The sequence below is a fragment of the Tauraco erythrolophus genome, chromosome 1 (assembly GCF_009769465.1).
Source record: "Tauraco erythrolophus isolate bTauEry1 chromosome 1, bTauEry1.pri, whole genome shotgun sequence".
Taxonomy (NCBI): domain Eukaryota; kingdom Metazoa; phylum Chordata; class Aves; order Musophagiformes; family Musophagidae; genus Tauraco; species Tauraco erythrolophus.
This window is the reverse complement of record NC_141465.1, coordinates 7,005,382-7,025,189: the sequence shown is the minus strand read 5'-3', so window position 1 is coordinate 7,025,189 and position 19,808 is coordinate 7,005,382. Positions and strand designations below refer to the sequence as shown.

Sequence of the window (19,808 nt, the reverse complement as noted above, 5' to 3'; positions counted from 1 at the left end):
CTAAGGGCAGCTAAGAGGGGGAAGCTCAGCAAGCTTGAAACCCTTGATTTCAGAAGAGCTGACTTTCACCGCTTCAGGCACCTCCTTGGTAGTGTGCCATGGGATAAAGCCCTGGAAGGACTGAGAGCCCAAGATTGCTGGTTGACTTTCAAGGATCATCTCCTCCAAGTTCAAAGGCATTGCATCCCTAAAAGGAAGAAATCGGGCAAAACCACCAGGAGACCTATATGGATAAACAAAGAACTCCTGGCTAAAATCAAATACAAAAGAGGAATACACAAAGCATGGAAGCAGGGACTGGTAACCTGGGATGATTACAAGGAAGTTGCTTGTGTACTCAGAGACCAGGTTAGAAAAGGTAAGGCCCTGACAGAGACAAATCTGGCCAGCGATATTAGAAATAACAGAAAAGGATTTTACAGGTATGTGAGAGAAAAAAGAAAAATGAGAGAGAACGTGGGGCCTCTCCAGAAGGATACAGGTGACCTGGTTACTGAGGACGTGGAGAAGGCTGAAATATTCAACAACTTTTTTGCCTCAGTCTTCACTGGCAACCACTCGAACCACACCACCCAAATCACAGAGGATGTTGGCTGGGTCTGGGAGAGTGAAGAACCACCCAGGGTAGGAGTAGATCAGGTCCAGGAACGCCTAGAGAACCTGAAGGTGCACAAGTCCATAGGACCTGATGAGATACAGCCACGGGTCCTGAAGGAACTGGCAGCTGAAGTTGCTAGGCCACTAGCCATCACATTTGAGAGGTCCTGGCAGTCTGGTGAGGTTCCTACAGATCGGAAAAGGGCCAACATAACCCCCATCTTTAAAAAAGGGACCAAGGACAACCCAGGAAACTACAGACCAGTCAGCCTTACCTCTGTGCCAAGTAAAATCATGGAACAGATTCTCCTGGTTGCTGTACTAAGGCACATAAAAAATAACCAAGTGGTTGGTGAGAGCCAACATGGCTTCACTAGGGGCAAGTTGTACCTGACTAATTTAGTGGCCTTCTATGACAAAGCTACAGCACTGGTAGACGTAGGTAAAGCAACGGATGTCATTTTCTTGGACTTGTGCAAGGCGTTTGACACTGTCCCACATGACATCCTTGTCTCTAAAATGGAGAGACATGGATTTGATAGATGGACCACTCGGTGGATAAAGAACTGGCTGGACGGTCGCACTCAAAGAGTTGTGGTCAATGGTTCAATGTCTACATGAAGATCAGCGTCAAGCGGTGTCCCTCAGGGGTCTGTTCTGGGTCCAGTGCTGTTCAACATCTTTGTCAGTGACATGGATGATGGCATTGAGTGCACCCTCAGTAAGTTTGCCGATGACACCAAGTTGTGTGGTGCCGTGGACTCACTTGAGGGAAGAGATGCCATCCAGAAGGACCTTGATAGGCTTGAGAAATGGGCCAGTGCTAACTGCATGAGCTTCAACAAGTCAAAATGCAAGGTCCTTCACCTGGGTCGGACCAATCCTAGGCACAAATACAAACTGGGCACAGAGTGGGTTGAGAGTAGCCCTGAAGAGAAAGATTTGGGAGTGTTCATAGATGAGAAGCTCAACATGAGCCGGCAGCACGCTCATGCAGCCCAGAAGGCCAACCGCATCCTGGGATGTATCAAGAGAAGCATGGTCAGCAGGTCAAGAGAGGTGATTCTCCCCCTTTACTCTGCTCTTGTGAGACCCCACCTCGAATACTGCGTCCAGTTCTGGTGTCCCCACCATAAGAGAGACATAGATCTGTTGGAGCGTGTTCAGAGGAGGGCCACAAAGATGATTCAGGGGCTGGAGCACCTCTGCTATGAAGACAGGTTGCGGGAGCTGGGATTATTCAGCCTTGAAAAGAGAAGACTTCGGGGGGACCTAATAGCTGCCTTCCAATACTTGAAGGGAACCTACAGGAAGGCTGGGGAGGGACTTTTTACAAGAGTGTACACTGATACGACAAAGGGAAATGGGTTTAAGTTGAAGGAGAACAGATTTAGATTAGATTTTAGGAAGAAATTCTTCAGTATGAGGGTGGTGAGACTTTGGAATAGATTGCCCAGAGAGGTTGTGGATGCCCCCTCCCTGGAGGTGTTCAAGGCCAGGTTGGACGAATCTTGAGTAGCCTGATCTAGTTGAGAGGTGTCCCTGCCCATGACAGGGAGGTTGGATTAGACGATCTCTAAGGTCCCTTCCAGCCTATGCCATTCTATGATTCTATGACTCCTCTGATGAGACTGATCACAGGACTAGAAAAACATATTTCCTTCAAGGGCAACTATTATTACACAAAATAATGTAAAGAAGAGATGTGTTCTCTCCTCCTTCCAGACAGAGTCATTCTCCAGAAGCCTCCAGGGTAGTTCCAGATGTTTCCCTTCTCAACATGTCAGATCACACGAGGATTCAAAATGTATTTTACATAAAAAGTCAGAATCCTCAATCTGAAAGAAAGAGAACTTGGTGAAAGCTTTGTACTGGTGGGGAAACAGAAAGGTGGAAAATTAATGATAAATAGATGACACCTCTTTTCAAGACCTACTGTCGGCCATGGCAAGTGATTGCATAGCTACCCATTTATCTGCATCTCCCTTTGAGTGGCTGCCTATCAGTATGCTAGAAATCTTTCCACCAATAAGTATCAATCACTGCTTGGTCTGACCCTAGGGCTCCTAGGGGTTTGTGTTTTCACACAAACATGTCTTTAGGATGTGCTTCTGGAAAACGGAATGACCTCTAGTTAATGTTCTCCTTTGTCACATGAGCTATTTGATAATAAGAAGAAATATGCAGCAGCCTAACACAATAAACCAAAAATTCTGCCTTGCACATGCACAAGGTAGAATATTCCACACATACCAGAGATGCTATGGACGTGTCTCTTGACTTGAGCAGGTGCAAAGAAATCTATTTTGTTCCTATGCACCTTGGCAGATAAAAATAATTTTGTGAGTGGAACTCTGAAAAATGCATGCATCCTCACTACAACTCCTTTCCAGAAAGGTGTGATACGCACAAGACTGAATGACTTCTTGGGAAAGTGAATTCTGGCACTTATCTACAGATCATGTACAGAAAGGAGGAAGGACAAGATTCATCTGTAAGTTTCAGTAGCCTTTCTCAGGCCCTGGCTGTGGGAAGCAAGAGTTGTGTAGCCACAATGTATGTGGTCGTTAGCTAACTTGATGAAAACAGCCAGCTGGGGTTCACCAAGGCTGAAGAAAGGAGGTTTGTATGCATTTATGAGAGTGATCTGAATAACTCTCCTACAGGAACCCATCTAGGATGCACCTTGAGGTGCAGGAACTGGTCTGAAAGTCAACTGAGTCACTTCATAAAAGGCACAGAGTAGGTTTTGGTTGCTATTGATACAACAGTCCTTTAAAAAATCCTCTCCTCATTTCTTTACTTCTTCAAATGAAATTGGAACACCTACCACTTCTTCAACTGAGAAACAACTGAGATTCACTCTTTAAGGATAAAACAAGAGGGATGGGTGGAAGAGACACATAATAAATGCTAAAAAAAGGTAATACAGATTTTGAGGATGTTTCTTTTAGGCCACCTTCCTTGTCATTCAACACTGAAAACCATACCTATCCAAAGTACAGGCAACCAAAAAATTTGCAATAGTGTCAGAGATGCTACTACACAAACCGCAGCAGTATAAAGGAGCAGCTTTAACAAATTCCAGAGATTGGGCTAAAGCAAAACCCGCTGTCCCATGCAGCTCCTCTCCCTCTCTGCACGAAACTGTGTCCAGATCCGTTTTTTGTGGTTGTCCCTTACTGTATGCTGTTCTAAGCCCCAAGTCCAAAGGCAATGCTCCTCATAAAAGGTGGACTTGCCAATGCAGGTTTGATTCTAAAGTAAATGCCGCATTCTAACAAAGACTCCCAGAGCCTTGGACAAGCCAGAAAGTGTCAGCGCTTCACAAGCCCCAGCTACACACGCGCACACTCATCCACTCCTCACTGCACAGAGTGCCTGGCTCGGGAAAAAGACTGTCTCGGGCCTTTCCCGGGCCTGCCACTCTTAAACTCGAGACAGAGGGAACCTTGCTGTGAGATTCAAGTGGTCTTTGTTATGTGCCTCCCCCCTCCTTTTTTTTTTTTGTCCAGTAAACATGATGTAGAGATCCCAACGGACTTATTCTGAGAAACTCCTGTAAAATGTTTTTGTCCCCTTTTTGTGAAGCAAGTTCTGATTGGAGGAGTATTCACAAACCATATAGGAAAGAATGGGTGTGAAAATGCAAAGGCCATTCTTACCCAGATGGGCAATGAATAGGCGTTTGCCAGTTCAGGAGAAAAAAAAAAAAAAAAAGCAGAAAAAAAAAAGAAAAGAAAAAAAGCCCAGACAACTGCACAGATTATGCACATTTGCAATCCTCCTGGGATGCAATTTGAAGCTGGCATGGCATAAAGGTGAAACATATTACTGTGCAACTTCGAAAAAAGCTCCGTTTGCCCATATGCAAATGTACTGATTAAACTGTCAGGCTATTCACAGAAACATGCATGGAATTCATCCTCAACTAGTAAGAAGGAGCACAACATGGATGGGAAAGGAAAAAACTTTTGTTGTGTAAAACATGACTGACTGCTTAGATTAGTGTTTCCCTGAATCTCATCCACCCCTCCCGCTGACTTTTATGCTACGGGTATTGAAAAGAAAGTAGATTTTACCATGACAATAACAATGACAATCTCTCAAGTACAGTACTACAGGGGAAGGCAATGGCAGAAGGAAACAGCAGGCAGTGGAATCCTGGAAGATGCTATAGAAAGTCTGGAAGTGCAGCAGTGAGGTACATCAAACACGGCTTGAAGTCAGCTTTCTATTTGCCAAAGGTACCATACATAGACCTACATAAAGCTAGAAAGGTATGGCTCGCGAAGGTGACTGTTTTGTTTGCCAAAATATAAAAAAAAAAAGATCCCAGCAAACACATGATGTAGCTACAAATATGTATGGAATACTGAGGACTGCAGGCCACACACAAATGATTACGTAGTACATTTTAACGTGTATTTAGTAAGTTTTTTTTTGTACAGCCACTAGATGTCCCTTTCTGCCAAGCCAATGCTTACAGCTTTTATGCTTATAGCTGAAAGATCGCAGAATTTGATTTTCTCTCGTGTCCTTTAAAATCACAGTATCTCAAAGCTCATTGCACAGTAATGATTGCCATTTCTAGAAACACAGTGACGATGAAACCACCACAGCTACTGTAACTCAGCAGTAGCTCAGTGCATAGCCTTCACCTGAAGCTCTGCCTAGGACACCGGAATCTGAGCACTTTTTTGGAAACTTACTGGGTGGTCTTTCACAGGAATAATTGGCAGAATGAACCCCAAAGGCTCTATCTTGCTTTCACACTTATGGGGCAAAGAGGAATCATCTTACATCCTTGAGAGCTGGAAGGCTTGCTGAGACAGATATAGATTGCGTTTTCACCTCAATTTTCTGCAGTAGCATTTAGAAAATTGTTCAGCAACCTATCTCACTGATACTTAGACAAGATTAACTAGAACTAGCTTGATATTGTTGCCTAGTTTGTCTCCCTGACAAGCTTCTCAGGGAGAAGCATGAGAAGAATACACACTTTGAGAGACAGTAGAAAAGTTGGAGGTGGTGTATCTCTTACAGAGTATGGTATCTTTATATTCTTATCATCAAAATGACAAGTGCCTCCCCTAGATGGAAGAACACCCCGTGCAAAGACAAAGATGTGGCAGTTACGGTTGGTAGGCTTTCTTCCTGCTTCTGGAGCTCTTTCTCTGTGCATCTGTAATGCAGTCACTAGTTCCTGTGGCCACCACAAACCCAAGTAATCTGCTGCTGGAGACAAGCACTACTGCCTACTCCTTACTCTCTTCCTCTACCATATATAGTTTGGGAAATCTGTAATCCTTGGTCTCCACACCAATTGTTGAATGACCACAGTCTCCTGGCTGTATCAAAAGGATGCACTAGGTTCTTCAGTCAGCCATCTAGTCTACTGCTTTTCCTCATGGTAGGAAAAATTTACCTACACTGTTTCTTCAGAAATTTGTCTAACCTGTTTGCAAAAAACAACAACATGGGGGATTTCCACTACCTCCACAGACAGACTGTCTACTATCTTCATAGCAAGGACATTTTCCTAGTATTTAACTTTGAAACCAATTACTCATCCTTTCCTCCAGCACAGAGAACTATTGACCACTTTCCTCTTTATACCACGCTCTCATATGTTGGAAGGTGCCCCACTTTTCTTCTTTAGACCTATCTTTTCTAGAAAATACAAACTCAGTTCTCCCAATCACCCTCACTGGCTAGATGTACTCTCCTCAATCCTATCTTCTTCCGTCCTCTATCCAGTTTGTCCTTCTTTCACTTGAAAATGCAATGCCTTAAAGTGCATAAAGCATTCCAGCTGAGTGAGGTGAATGAAACAATCGACTGAGATACTTCATGTATGGAACTCTTTAAAGATCCTTCAGAATAAATGAAACCAAGCAAACAAGTCCTGTTATCAAAACAAAATTCTACAGATTTTCCTTAAGAAAGGCATGTCTCAGTAAAGAATACTTCATTTGGAATGAAAACCTCAACTCTTGCATAAACATGACAGTTCAGTGGAAATACAGCATTTCCATTACAACATATGAAAGCTACTATAGTCCCACAATTTCCATAGGAAGTTTCCTCATTTCCATACATTAGTGTCTCCCGTTTCAAACTTCACACCATAACCACAGGTGCTTTCTTCAGCTCCAATGACCTGATTTATCCCTAGTGATGAAGTTTTATTTTCTATTGTTCTCAAGTCAGTTACTATAAAATAAAAGAGGATTAACAGAGCAAAAATTCCTATCTACTGTTTCCATACACAAAATTAGTCCTGCATCAGGTTCCAAATCTCTGGGACCAAATTTAGTGGAGAAACATTTTTTCCACTCAAGGAAGTGACTTGAATTAAAATTCTGAAAACCTGGTAGTGGCTGACTTCTCTCTATATCTCAACGATGCTAGAGAGGCCGATTTAGCCAGTCCTGCTCAGACTGATACTCCTAAATATTTGGCCTCATTTTGAGCAAGGACCTGCAAGAGGAAAAGCTTGTACGGAGTTTCAGGAACACAGAACATTTGTATCCTCAGCAGGAGATCTGACCAGGAGCAGCCCTTGCTTTCTGTCACTTTAAAGGTTTGCTGGAGTTTTCACCCCATCATCTGCTTGAACATCTTGAAAATCAGTATCTTCTTCTATAATATCTATCCAAAACAAACACCAGATGACACTACACGAATTGCCCTAACCCTACCAGATTGTTGTTGGAATCAAAATATGTAGCAGTCTACATTTAACAGGAAGTACTGTATTTTTACCAGCACATCTATTAATGTGTCAGTAATATACTCTATGGAAGAAAGAATCACTGCATTCTGAAAGCTGTCAAACTTCTCTAAATTTCATAGTCTAATAACTACGTTTACTTGAAAGACAGCAATGCATGCACACACAAACACAACCTTATTCTCCAAGGAGCAAACACATCGAGTAGATGGCTAATAACAAAGAGTTTGCTTAAACTTCGTGCAGGAGACAGGCTTTTTCTACAGACTAGAGAATGTTCAGCATATTTCCTACGGACAATTTATTCAGTTAATTGCCCTGTCCTTTTTAGCATCTACCTAATGATGAGATATCCATTTTACATAAAACTAGACTAAAGCTCAGGAAGACTAAACCATAGGTGTTCTGTACATACAACTGCTTCTCTATCCAGCGGGTATAAATCCTCAATGTCAAGTATAAAAGCCTCTACTTCAGCCTTCCATCACCTTCCCATGCTTTGCTTGAAAGTCTGCAGGAGGAGCCTGTCAGCACTAATCCCGTTTGCTCTACAGTCTTGTCTGTGCCTCAGTTTGCTTCACAGGTAGAACAAGGACAGCATCACACACCCAATTCTGCAGAAGGACTGACTGCCTTAATTAATCTTAACAAATTGTTTTGCATTCCTTGGATAAAGAACACTACAGAAAGATCGAAAATTAACCTTATAGGTCTCTTCAAATTTTGTTCTCCAGGCTTGCAAAAACGAAGCTTTCCTCTCACAGTACTCTAGTGTCTGGATTCCTTTATACCTCTTTATGGTGAGCATCCTACTTACAACTGTAACACACCAGCTGAAAACTGGCTCCAATTCATCGCTGTCTGGTGACCAAGGTCTTCAAAGTGTTACAGCACATTCAGCTATTTTTAAGTTAAAGAAGTACTCCATTTTTAGCCAGGGTATTTACTTTTCCCACTTTCACTCCAGTTTGTATCCTTCCTATTTTAGCAACTCCAAAGATACTTTAAACAGGGTATACTCAAAAGCCATTTTTATTCCTAGGCACATATTTGGGGTCCAGTCTAATATACTTCCACTGTAAACACTGGCACACATACACACACATTCTGTTTCGCACCGTTCCTCTCTCAGCCCTTGTCTGCAGACTCTCTGCTGCTACAGCCATGCCATCGTAACCCCCTAGCACAGACACGGACTACACTGTTGGAGGACGCTTCTCCTGTAGGTATCTACACCACCTCCAAGCAACATGTACTATGCTAACAGAAGAACCCCCGAAGCTGTCGTCATAGCTGCGTTAATAACGGGGACTTCAACAGCTGGCCTTATCATTACAAGGGTGCTAATTCCTGTGCCTCGGCCAGCTGAACCTATTGTGTTAGCAAAAGACAGGATGACCAAATAGCATTTTAATGCTCTTTTTTAAAACGTAAAGGGAGAAACCCGTTTGTACAACTGCCCTCTTGTAATTGGAAACAGAGCAAACAACGTGGCCACATGATGGCGTCATTTCCTAGGAAGAGAAATGAAGCTGTGCTCACCCCTTCTGCAGCAGGGAACATTTTAACGTTCTGCACGAAAACGGTTTCAGTCGCGCTTGCTTGTCCCCAGAGAGCTCTTGTGCGACCCTGCCAAGCCCCAGCATGGCCCAAGTGTTTCAATTGGCTAAAAGTTTAAGGCAGTTTGGCTCTTTAAAATCTAGGTGCACTTATTGCTAGTTTTCCTTCACAGTACCAGGTGCTGTTACTCAGAGGGCATGCTGCACTAGTGGACCTGCAGCAAGAGAGCCACTGGACAGGGAAGGGGTGAGATGGGCCAGCAAGCCAGTGAAGCTATGGTGTGAACACTCCCCACTCAAACAAAGAATAGAGGGACGCTTCTTGGAAAAAAAAAAAAATAAACATTTCGGAAAACGTAGGTAAATGAGGTGATTTATTTTGCAATTCTATGCTCCTGATTAAAAGCTTACTGTAGACATTAAGAACACTTACACCTGCTTTACAGGCTTTTGTTCAAATCCTAACAGTGTATTTCAGACTGAATAACCATAAGGAAAACAAATCAGAGGTTGCTTTTGGTCATCTTGCTATGGCAGACTATATGAACTTATATCCTCTCTCAGAAGCACTGTTTAGGGAGGAAAAGAGGCTGGAGCTGGAGGTGGGAGCTGAGTCTGGAGGAGGAATGAATTAGAAGGATAATAGGTGCAAATATATTAAAACATGTCTCCAAAAGAGACAATTGCTGCTCCATGAACTCTTTCACGTTTGCCCTGTATTGTTAGGCTTTTTCCCCAGGCAGAAAGACAAGGAGGAAAAGCTTATCAGTTTGAGTGTGGTTAAATACAGTACGCCTGAAAGCCTGTGGGCTTTGGTTAAAAGGAAAATATAGATTAAAACCTCTTAAGATAATTACCTGTTTAGAAGGTTTCTATTCAAGCTAGAGTCTTCTACAGGGAGTGTTTGTAGCAGTCTGTTAGGAAAAGGGGGCAGTCAGAAATGGTTACTTTTGTGGGAGAGCTGCCGCTTGTGGAAGGGTACTGCTTATACCCTCCATGATTCCTGAGAAAGGCGTTCCAAGGTAGAAAATTTTGTTCTAGTCACGGAACTACTGGTTGATGGGTGAAACAGGAATGGACAAAATACTGTAAACGCCAGTCCTCAGGCCTGGGAAAAGGATTCTTTTATCTCTTCCAGCGGCTGCGTCTCAGCCCTGAGTAGAGGAAAGCTATCACATGAAAATGCTAGAATTTATTTGGTTATTTATTCCGTTTATCTTTTTTATCTATAAGTGAAAGGGTAATTGTTAGCTAGTACAACTGGGTGCTTTGGTGAATATTTCAACTTAGAAATAGCATGAGACATATTCATACTGTTTTGGACTGTGGCTTCTTTATTTTGAGTTTAGGGGATGAGTGTTCAGGCCTGCTTACAATTCAGATTTAAATATCAGTGGGAAACAGCACATGCTCACATCAACAACGCTGAAGGCCACAGGGAAAATTGCTGTCCTCAGTGAGATCTCTGCAATCCCTGGAAGCGGACTTATTTCCAAAATCACCTACTTAGCTTTGACAGGAAGAGAAATGTATGGCAGAACCCTTTAAACTAATAAATGAAGGCAATAAACAAGAACACAGCATTCATGGGTGGCTTGATATCATCAGCTGGATCTGTACCACTAAATGTACATTGTCAGTTCCAATGCTTTCCTCCCCCAGGGAAAAGGCCCTGGAATTACATGTATACACAAGCATACAGTCACCAACAGGTGATACTAACACAGTACATGAGAGTTATTTCTCAGGTCTGCCTTCAGGCACATTCTATCCTTTACTCAGCCAAAAAACTTAAGAGATAGAATCTGGAAGTTTTACTTTTGGATACAGGGAATATTCCCTGTTTTGAAACACCACATAGGATCAAAGGCACAAGGTATTTTTGTTGAAGTTGACATGGCTGCACACACAGGCATGAAGCTGTGGGGAGAAGTCCCTTGCTCTGTTTTTATTTCCTCTATCATACCCCTTTTCACACAAAAATTGCTACTTTGTGTTTTTTTCTCTATCTGTGTAACATCAATAAATTACACGTTATCACTCCTATCATCTAGTTATAAAGAGCCTTTCAAGATTTTTAATAGATGCACAATATTGCTACACTTACATTTTCACTGGTTAAGAACTCAAAAATAGCTGTTGTGAGATTGCTCTTAATTTATACTACTTCTCTCTTGTGGGCTTTCAAGAAGCAGCGTTTCACCACATGTCACAGATTGATACAGAGTACATATTGTGCATCCCAGCCTTGCAGAGATCCTTTCAGTGTTTAACACAACAAAGCTGGGATGAGTAGGGGTTCTAGGACTTGTTCATCCTTCTTTCATAGGCACAGTTAATTCCTCAAGGAGCTATTTGTGCTGACAGATTAGTTAACTAGAGATCTTGAATTCTCTTTGTATTCCAGTTCCTAAGTGGTGGATACATAAGACTAGATCTCATGTTATTTTAGCCTTGTAAATGACCCCATGGACAAGGAAAACAGTCACAGAAAGCATAAAAGAAAAGACTAGAAACAATAATAATTGGCATCCTCGGGACCCAAGCTCTCAGTGCCAGCCAGAACATGTCGCTGTGATCCGCTGTGCACTAGGCTTTGAGGCAAATACCCTGACGCAAATAAAAGAATTTCATGGCACTCTCATGGCTTACAACTGACTTTCACCTATGGAGTAGATCAAACACCACATTTCTTGTGGAAATACAATGATTTTCCCCCTCAACATCCCCTAGCACACTTTATAAACATCAGTAGGCATTACTAAACAGTACCTTGGTTTTATGTTGCAGGTTCTCTCCCAATATCATGTTAAGGCTTCACTTCAAAAATGTTTTGAATGAAAGAGCTCTCTTTCTTCAGCCGAGAACAATACAAGAATTGTTTTGGATTTCTGTCATTCGAATACTGTTCTGGCCCCACCTTGCTCTAAAGTTATTGAGTGGGATCACAGCATGAAGATTATTACATGGCTACTTTACCACAGGTAAACAAGAGAAAAGAGGAAAAAGTGACTATGGAAGCTCAGATGAATAAAGCAAAAAGCTCCAAGGATAGACAGATCACAGTGGGGAAAAGGAACAGGAGGTGACCAAGTCACTTTTCACATCTGTAACTCTGGAGTTGTGTAGTTGCAACAAACCAGGCAACTAATGCACCCGTCAATGTTTCTCAAAGCATGGAAGTTATCTCCCTAAAGCATGCAAAGGACTAGCCAAGAGAGATGTAAACATTGAGTTACACAGGGTTTTAACAACACACTGTAGGACAAAAGGAGCTGTAGATGTAGCTGCTTTAGTTTCCTTCAAGTTAGAGTCACCTGTCAAACACTGAAAAATCTTTTACATTTGACTCTACTACATGAAATGTCCCTCTGTAGATCATATTAGGGAGATGGTACATTTGGTTTAGTCTTCTCACCCAATTAGGACAGGGGAGATGACAGCAGTAGCAGGCGTGGTTAAGACATGAAATAACAATGATTGGCATAATTATGTTTGACACCCTTCAAGCAGATCATGTATAGTGGCAGTTTTGGTATGTGCAATTTCAGGAGGAACAAGTATTAAAAGGAAAAAAAGAAGTTAGTCAGAAAGAGCCTGAAAGAAAAAGGTAAGAAATTAAAATCCGTAAGATCAGCAGGCAGGTGACCTTAGTAATACTTTATTAGAGTCCATATGCATATCCAAGGACAACAACAACAACAACAAAATAAAAGAAGTAGAAAATGCTACAATGGTTAAATAACTAAGTATAAGAGTTCATTAAAGCTGAAAATGTATCCTTCCAAACATGGAAATCATGCCTAAGTGACACTAATAGAACTGAGCATAAACTGTAGCAGGCTAGATGTAAACCAAAGATTAGGTAGGGTGAAGAGGAAATTCAAAGAAAAAACCACTAAAGGTATAAAGACAAATACTGTAATAAAACGTTATTTAAACACATTAGATACAGAAAGCTTACAGAGCAACGACGGGTACCTAAGAAGTGCTGTAGATTACGTGGATTGATAGATTAAGTAGCCAAAGAGTAGGCTCAGTGGGTTGGCCAGACTACTGATCTATGAAAGCAGTAAAGGTAACCAAAGAGGTTACAGAAATTCTACAGTGGGACTGACAGTATTGCTTTAATTTTCAGATTGCAGGATGATGGAAGAAGGTAAGCTAGCTCAAAGGGAGAAGAGGAAAGCATGGTTCTGGAGACAGTTATTTAAAACAACATCCACATACAAAACCGAACAAAAAAGTCCCAAACAAGAAAAGAGTACTAGAACATCTTAATACATAGAACAGTTAGTTGTGCAGTTTCATCAGTCAGTCATTCCATAAGTGAAGCAGTTGAAACACTCGTCCAATGCATATACTAGAAGACTCACAACTTTAAGAGTGGCAATAAAAATCTATGAAGGGCAGACTCTGAAGACAGGAACAGATAAGCTCACAGAGTGCAGATATCTTACTGGACAGTCATGGTATGTCACAGTGGCTGCAGCATGACTTACAAACAGAATTATCACAGTACTATCAACTCAGTCACCTTAAAATCTTAAGAATGAAAGCTATGGAATTGTAAAGAGCAATAAGACTTTTAATCCTTTCCCTGGTACTTAGAAAGAAGAGATACACTGGGGACATATCTTTAAGTTCTCCCCTGAAATCATAAAAGCTAGAAACTTGCACGGCTGTTTTAAACCAAAGCTGAAATTATGCACGTTATCACGGAGAGTTCTCTATTAAATAGAGAGCAGGAAGAAAAGCACTGAATACCACAAGAATTGACAAGCTAGCATCAAGTCAGGGTCATCAAATAAGAGAATCAACATTTAGGGTAATTAGACAAACTTTCAAAAGCATCTAAGTGTTATAAATGTAAGTGATTTATGCCTCAGTGAAACTTAGGCTCCAGAGTCACACAGTTGCTTCTGAAAACATACTCGCTGCCTTCATAACTGAAGCACCATATGCTATTAGTCATTTCTCATGAGAAGAAAAGCCCGAGAGACCAACCTGACAAAACTCACTTAGTGTACTGATTAGGAATATAGAGACCAGTTCCTATCAGTAGTACAACGTTTTATACCACCAAATCTTCAGTGTATTGTGATGGCTTTTTCAGCAGAGGCAGGGTGAGCTCAGCTTACAGTTCTACGCACCTGTACTTGTACTTCTGCCTCTACACAGTTCAAACAACATATATCTTCTAGGAAAACACAGCTCATTCCTGGCTGATATTTCTTTGATAACCTTACAAACAGAAATACCAGCCTATAGGATACAGAAACCACTTACGACTGTTAGAAAGAGAAGCATTTACTAAACAAAATTTCAAATCTTCTACCAGATGAAAGTATAATTAAGTGTCATGACATCAGTATTTGAGAACTAAGGATGTCCTTGTTTTCAGTTTAGCTTGCTACAGAAAAGGCCTGTATCATTATTATTATATCATCTAAAATAGATAGTTAAACATACATAATTTCTTAGGTCACTAAAAACAACCTAAAAATATTCAGTATTAGCTAACACATACCACACATAGATTAGCAAAAATACAGATGAAATTACTATTGACATACTGCCTGCCTCTGAAAACAAGGAAGCTGGCAGAATCCGGGTCCCCTCCTCCCCTCTGAGAATGGAGATCATTTGAAAGCTCACAAACAGTTCTGAGGGAATCACAGCCACAAACTTCCAGAGGCAAGGGGAAGACCATAAGGGCATGTATCTGTTCTCTTCCTGCCACAGAACCTCAAAGAGAAACACAGGAAACCTAAAACATAAAGATGAGGCCAAATCACCTTCAGATCCATCTAGCCTCTATTTTAGCCCAAGCAAATCAAACTCGTTGATTCACGGGAAATGAATGGTGGGTTCCTCTAGCTGCTCAAGAAAATGAAACCCCAGAGTTCCTACATCTACTCTCAATGCACTATGGAGTTCAGGAATCTTGTGAGGTTCCCTCTCTGCCTTTCTCCATTATGCTGGAAGGCTATCAAACTACAAAAGTCGTAACTTAGAAGGAGAAAAAGAAAACAGACTGCCTCAAAGTTCCCATCCTATGAAAGCTGAAAAATGCTGGAATTGGACAAAGTCAGCCATGTCACTTGAGCATGTATGGACAAAGGATTCAGATGTGGTCCATCACGGACTGTTTTTATAAAGTGCATTCTATTTAATGCATAAAAACTCTCCAGTCCCTTGCTAAAATATAACTTCAGAAGTCCTCCCCCATCTGAAAGTCTTGTCAATGATTGTTTCATGGATTCTTCAAAAATTATCCATGCCTCACTTTCCTTCTCAACTTTAATTCCCTACCAGAATCTCAAATCTCTGCAAAAATTCTGTGTTCTCTAAAATCATAAAAATTGCTTCAGCAGTTTTTCCAATGACTGTCCAACCTGCCTCTCAGTCCCATGGAAACTTTGCAAAGATGTTGCTTTTCCCTTGTCTGGAACAAATTCCTTCACAGATGGACCATCCAATGTCTAAGAATAACTCTTTTAACTATCAATAGAGACAAAGAGATTCAGTTGCACTGTTCCCGTGGGATTCCTTTGAGTTTGGACACATCTGTTAAGATGCATACATCAGAGCTTGAAAGAAGTTTTTGTCTGATTGTATCTCTGAGAACTCGTGAAAGTTTCTGTCAAAATGATCTTATCTCTTGGCACTTGCAAAACATGTATAGTTATGGACTATGGACGCTTTCTGAAGGGCTCCTGAAGTAAGTGGCCTACACAGACCACATCAGTTTAAATACAGACAAGTCATGATGACTTCCTTCCCTCTCAGCAAAATCTTTAGAAGCAATACCTGAGGCAGTTCAGCCTTCAAACTACCACCCTACCAACTTTATGCATTCTTTATCCACAAGCAATGAAGTATGTACAAAACTGCAAAGAGCACCAATCTCATATGCTTTCCTCTGCTTCTTGGTAACCTTTCCAGAACTCCTACCTGCCTGCTTGTCCTTGTAGCTTTTTGCACAAACACCTTCCTTCTGGGTAAGTAGCTACATCTGTTTGTGACAGCTGAGTAGCTAGAGGTATAACTCATCTGGAGCTCTATCAGCTCACTCTATGACTTAATTCCAAATTAGTTCAAAGAGGTGCTTTGTATCTGCCAAGCCCTACATGAAAAAGGTTACCTCAGGAAGCACCTCTTCCTCTAACTTGCTTCTCCAATCGCATTGCCTGAGCTAGCATTTCCCAAGACTGAAAGAGATTGGAAGTGGACACAATGCATCCTAAGTTCTGGACTTTGCTTCAAGGATTCATCTGCGCTGGAAACATAATGTTCAAACCCAGAAATCTAGGACTCAGTCCCACCAGGGTCAGAAGTAATGCAATTTCACTGAGAATAAGTGGCACCAGAAACAGCGTGTAGAACGTACTACACTACAGAACTAAGCCATAAATTAAGTTGTGCATCACATACAACTTTACCCAGATTTTTTTGCTAAGCGCTCGTTTCAGAGTGGCATTCAGACTAGTGCTTAGGCTTTCTTCACCTCTGCCTTTTACAGCTGAGGAGCAGATGGCTCATAGAGTTTTTATTTCCTGTGCTTGGAAAAAGTATTTTGATCTGAATCATTCCAAAAGCACCCTGATTTTTTAAAGTAGATTGGCTTCTGAATATTTCTCATAATAAATATGTGGTAGCGTTTTCTGCCAAGCACTAGTGACTGCGCATGCAAAATGGTCAGTGAAGATTTTAAACTGATTTGAATAGGTGGCCCGTAAAATCCAAGTACTTTTTTCCAGATACACGAATGAGGGCTTATGGAACCATCTGTACATTAGTACATTTTTCCAAGAATTGATATACTCTACCATGCTGACTCTTTCTGGGTGTTTCTGATATTTTCAACAAAAACTCCTCCCAAACTTCCTGTTTAATCCCAATTTTTAAGTGGTTTTAAATTATTTACCATTCGCTAGAAAACTCTCCACCAGAACAAAGAATGTCCTTTGAAAATGAAATATATTCTGCCCAGTTGTGGGGGTAGAGGCAGTATGGTGGTCTGGGCAAGGGAGAAGAAGCAATGCTGTAGTGTCTGGAAGGTAGAGAGAAGGACAGGAAGTGCTGCTGGCCCAAAGAAGTGAAGTTATCACCACAGGTCCAAAAGTTGAGAGGAAAAAAGATGTGGCTATGTAGGTCTGAGAGAAGGGGAAGAGAAGGACAAAGACAGGGATTTTCAGGTGAGGGGAAAGAATCAGTCCATAAGGCAGAGGAGGCAAGAGGTAAGGAGAAGGAGTTTGTACTGACAGGGAAGCCCATTTTTAAATGCTGGGAGCCACAAATATTAATCTCTTGAGTCAATGAATGTATTGCAGCACTGAGGATGGAGGCAACGTTAAAAAAAATAACACATAACACAGGAGATAGCTACAGTAAATACGCAGTAAATATTCCTCATGCCTCGTTTTCAGTTCATGTGAGAAACTGGCATTGTATTTTGCAAGTGCATGCCAAACACTAACCATATGCATACCACCCCGGACAAATACAGCCTGACAAAGGCTATAACCCATCACAAATAATGGGAGTTTTTCCATTGGTTTCAAAGCATATGGAATGAACTAACAGAGATCAACACCACAAGACGTCCTACCATTTCTTGAATTTTTGCAGGACTCTAACTGTATTTTGGGAACTAAATTTCAACAGTTCCTGAGACAGGACAATATTGTGCTGAAAATATAATTAAGCTTTTTTTTTTTTTTTCTGAAAAAAACAACTTCAGTGTGAAAGGAGCATCTAACCTGGGTGTGAAGTTTATTCATATTGGTATTGTGAATTTAGTAGGAATGGAAGGTAATTGGGGGACATTAAAAACTTTGGGGTCTAAAAGACTCTGTTTGTCCACAGAACAGGTAGAGCATGAAGAGCTGCAGGCTCCACCTCCCCCTACTGCCCTCTGCCAATATTCCTCACCCCTGAACTCGGCCACTTCAGAAAGCAAAAGCAGGAGTTCATTCTCCCAGTTCCCTACAATCCCTGCTGGCCTCTGTCCTAAGGTTGCTTTCATGGGTTTCCATTTGTACTGTCAAAAAACATCAGTGTGAGGTTTCAAATCCCATTTACTAATGAACTCTTTCATCTTTGTGAATGGGATGAAGAGATTCTTTGTCAAAAATAAGGATTATTTTTTCTTCTTGTTCTGCTCATTTTTTGCATCTTTTCACAAGCTTTTTGTTTTCAGAAAACATTACAAGACAAAACTGTACCCCAGTTTTAACAAAGAGCCTGACATCTCCAATTTGAAGAGAATTCTTGTACATACTAAATTGCTTGCTGCCTGCTGCTCAATTGTTTCACATCTCTTTCTTCTCCCCATATCACCAGGTGAGATTTAGGAAAGTCTCCCCAATGTTTTTACCAGCTCTGTTAAAATCAAGATCTCTAGAAGAAACTCATAATGAATAAAGTCAGAAGCCAACAGGAATGAACTGCAGCTGAAGTGATTTTCATAGTGACGATCCCTATAACCTGGCTGCTTCCAAGCTTCGCCCTGAGGCAGTACTTTAAAAATTAAAAAAGAAAAGGATATACATACTTTTTAATCTGATTTTTTTTTATTGTTATGCTCCGATTTTTTTTTATAGGCCTTTGCAAAGTGTGTTTGGCTTCTAAGCTCTTGAAACTTGGTGTCACCATCTTTCTTTCTCCTTTTTTTCCCCTTGTAAATTTTGCAACATCCTAAAACCATCTCAGAAGAGATAAACTATATATTCTAAAACTAGTGAATGATGAGGTTAACATCATTCTGCACATTCTTGCCCAAGAGACTTCCAGGCAGGGACCACTATGAAAGGACAATGTTTTGAAGAACTGACAGCGTAAATTCTGATTTTCCAAAATCCAGTTTTAATCACTGCCTCCCTTCTTTTTGTATTTTTTTCAAAATGGAAAAGAACATTTTTAAAAAGCCAATTAACCCATGCTGAGTAATCTGAAAGCAAATGCACTCAAAACAAGAGCCGTAAACTGGTACAACCACACAAGTCTACAAAGATTTTCCAGACTCTCACAGACTGTTCCTCTCCACAAAACACTCCCCACTTTCTTGGTGAAAATCCTTTACAATCCTGGGTGTCAGAGCCAGACACTTGTTTTCTCCCATTGCAATACAGCACAGGTTGAAAATCCCCATCAGTAGATACGCTTGGGTAATGAGGAGCATGTGACTACCTGGAGAGGAATAACTACAGCTCTAGTCGGAAAGAGACACGCTTGAGGTGTCTTCCCTTTTTTAATTCCTAAGAAGCAGCAACCTGACCCAACAACATGCCCTCAGCTTCCTCTGGCTGATTTCGTTATCATGACCTTAACACAAAACGCTCTGTTTCAGTGGTAATTCCCAAAGAAGGGAAAAGGTAAGCCCTGAGAAAGTCCTGCTCGTGCCACTATGGAATGAGCATCCAACTGGAAAACCTGGTTTGCAGTGAGGAGCACGATTTCAAGAACCCCCGTGCAACCCAGCAACATCTTGGTGTACTCACAATCAGATGACCCTGTGTGTGCGTGCAGGTTTGTTGGTGAATGTGGTGGTGAGTGGATGAGGGCCGGGCTCAGAGACAGAACAGCTTCAAGGTTCAGGCAGGGAAGGCCCGGCTTGGCGCTGCATGCACCCGTCTGAGTAATCTCATTCTCCTCAGACGCCTTCTGGTTTTCAGCTGTCTTGGGTTTCTTCCTGAAAATAAACAAAGAGACCTTTGAAGGGACTGACTGCATATTTGGGAAAAGGCATTTTTAGAATCTGTTAAAGATAACTTACTTCCCCCTCACCACCCCCCTCTCTCCTCTCTTTTCCCTTACAGGGAGGGAGGCAGAGAAGACTCTCCTCCATGCTTCTTGTTTGGAAACAAGCTGCTCCTTGTTTTGACTCTGATGCAATGGCCCTGAGACTGTGT

At 41.5% G+C, this 19,808-nt stretch overlaps 1 protein-coding gene across 1 annotated transcript in view; it reads right to left on the bottom strand.

Moving 5' to 3' along the window:
• Positions 1–19,602, bottom strand: part of ZBTB20 (zinc finger and BTB domain containing 20) — a 30,139-nt gene extending 10,537 nt beyond the window's left edge. Inside the window, exon 1 of the mRNA XM_086619977.1 lies at positions 19,398–19,602. The gene's annotated coding sequence lies outside the window, so the exon portion shown is untranslated. The remainder of the gene's footprint in view (positions 1–19,397) is intronic.
• Between the last annotated feature and the right edge of the window lie 206 nt (positions 19,603–19,808).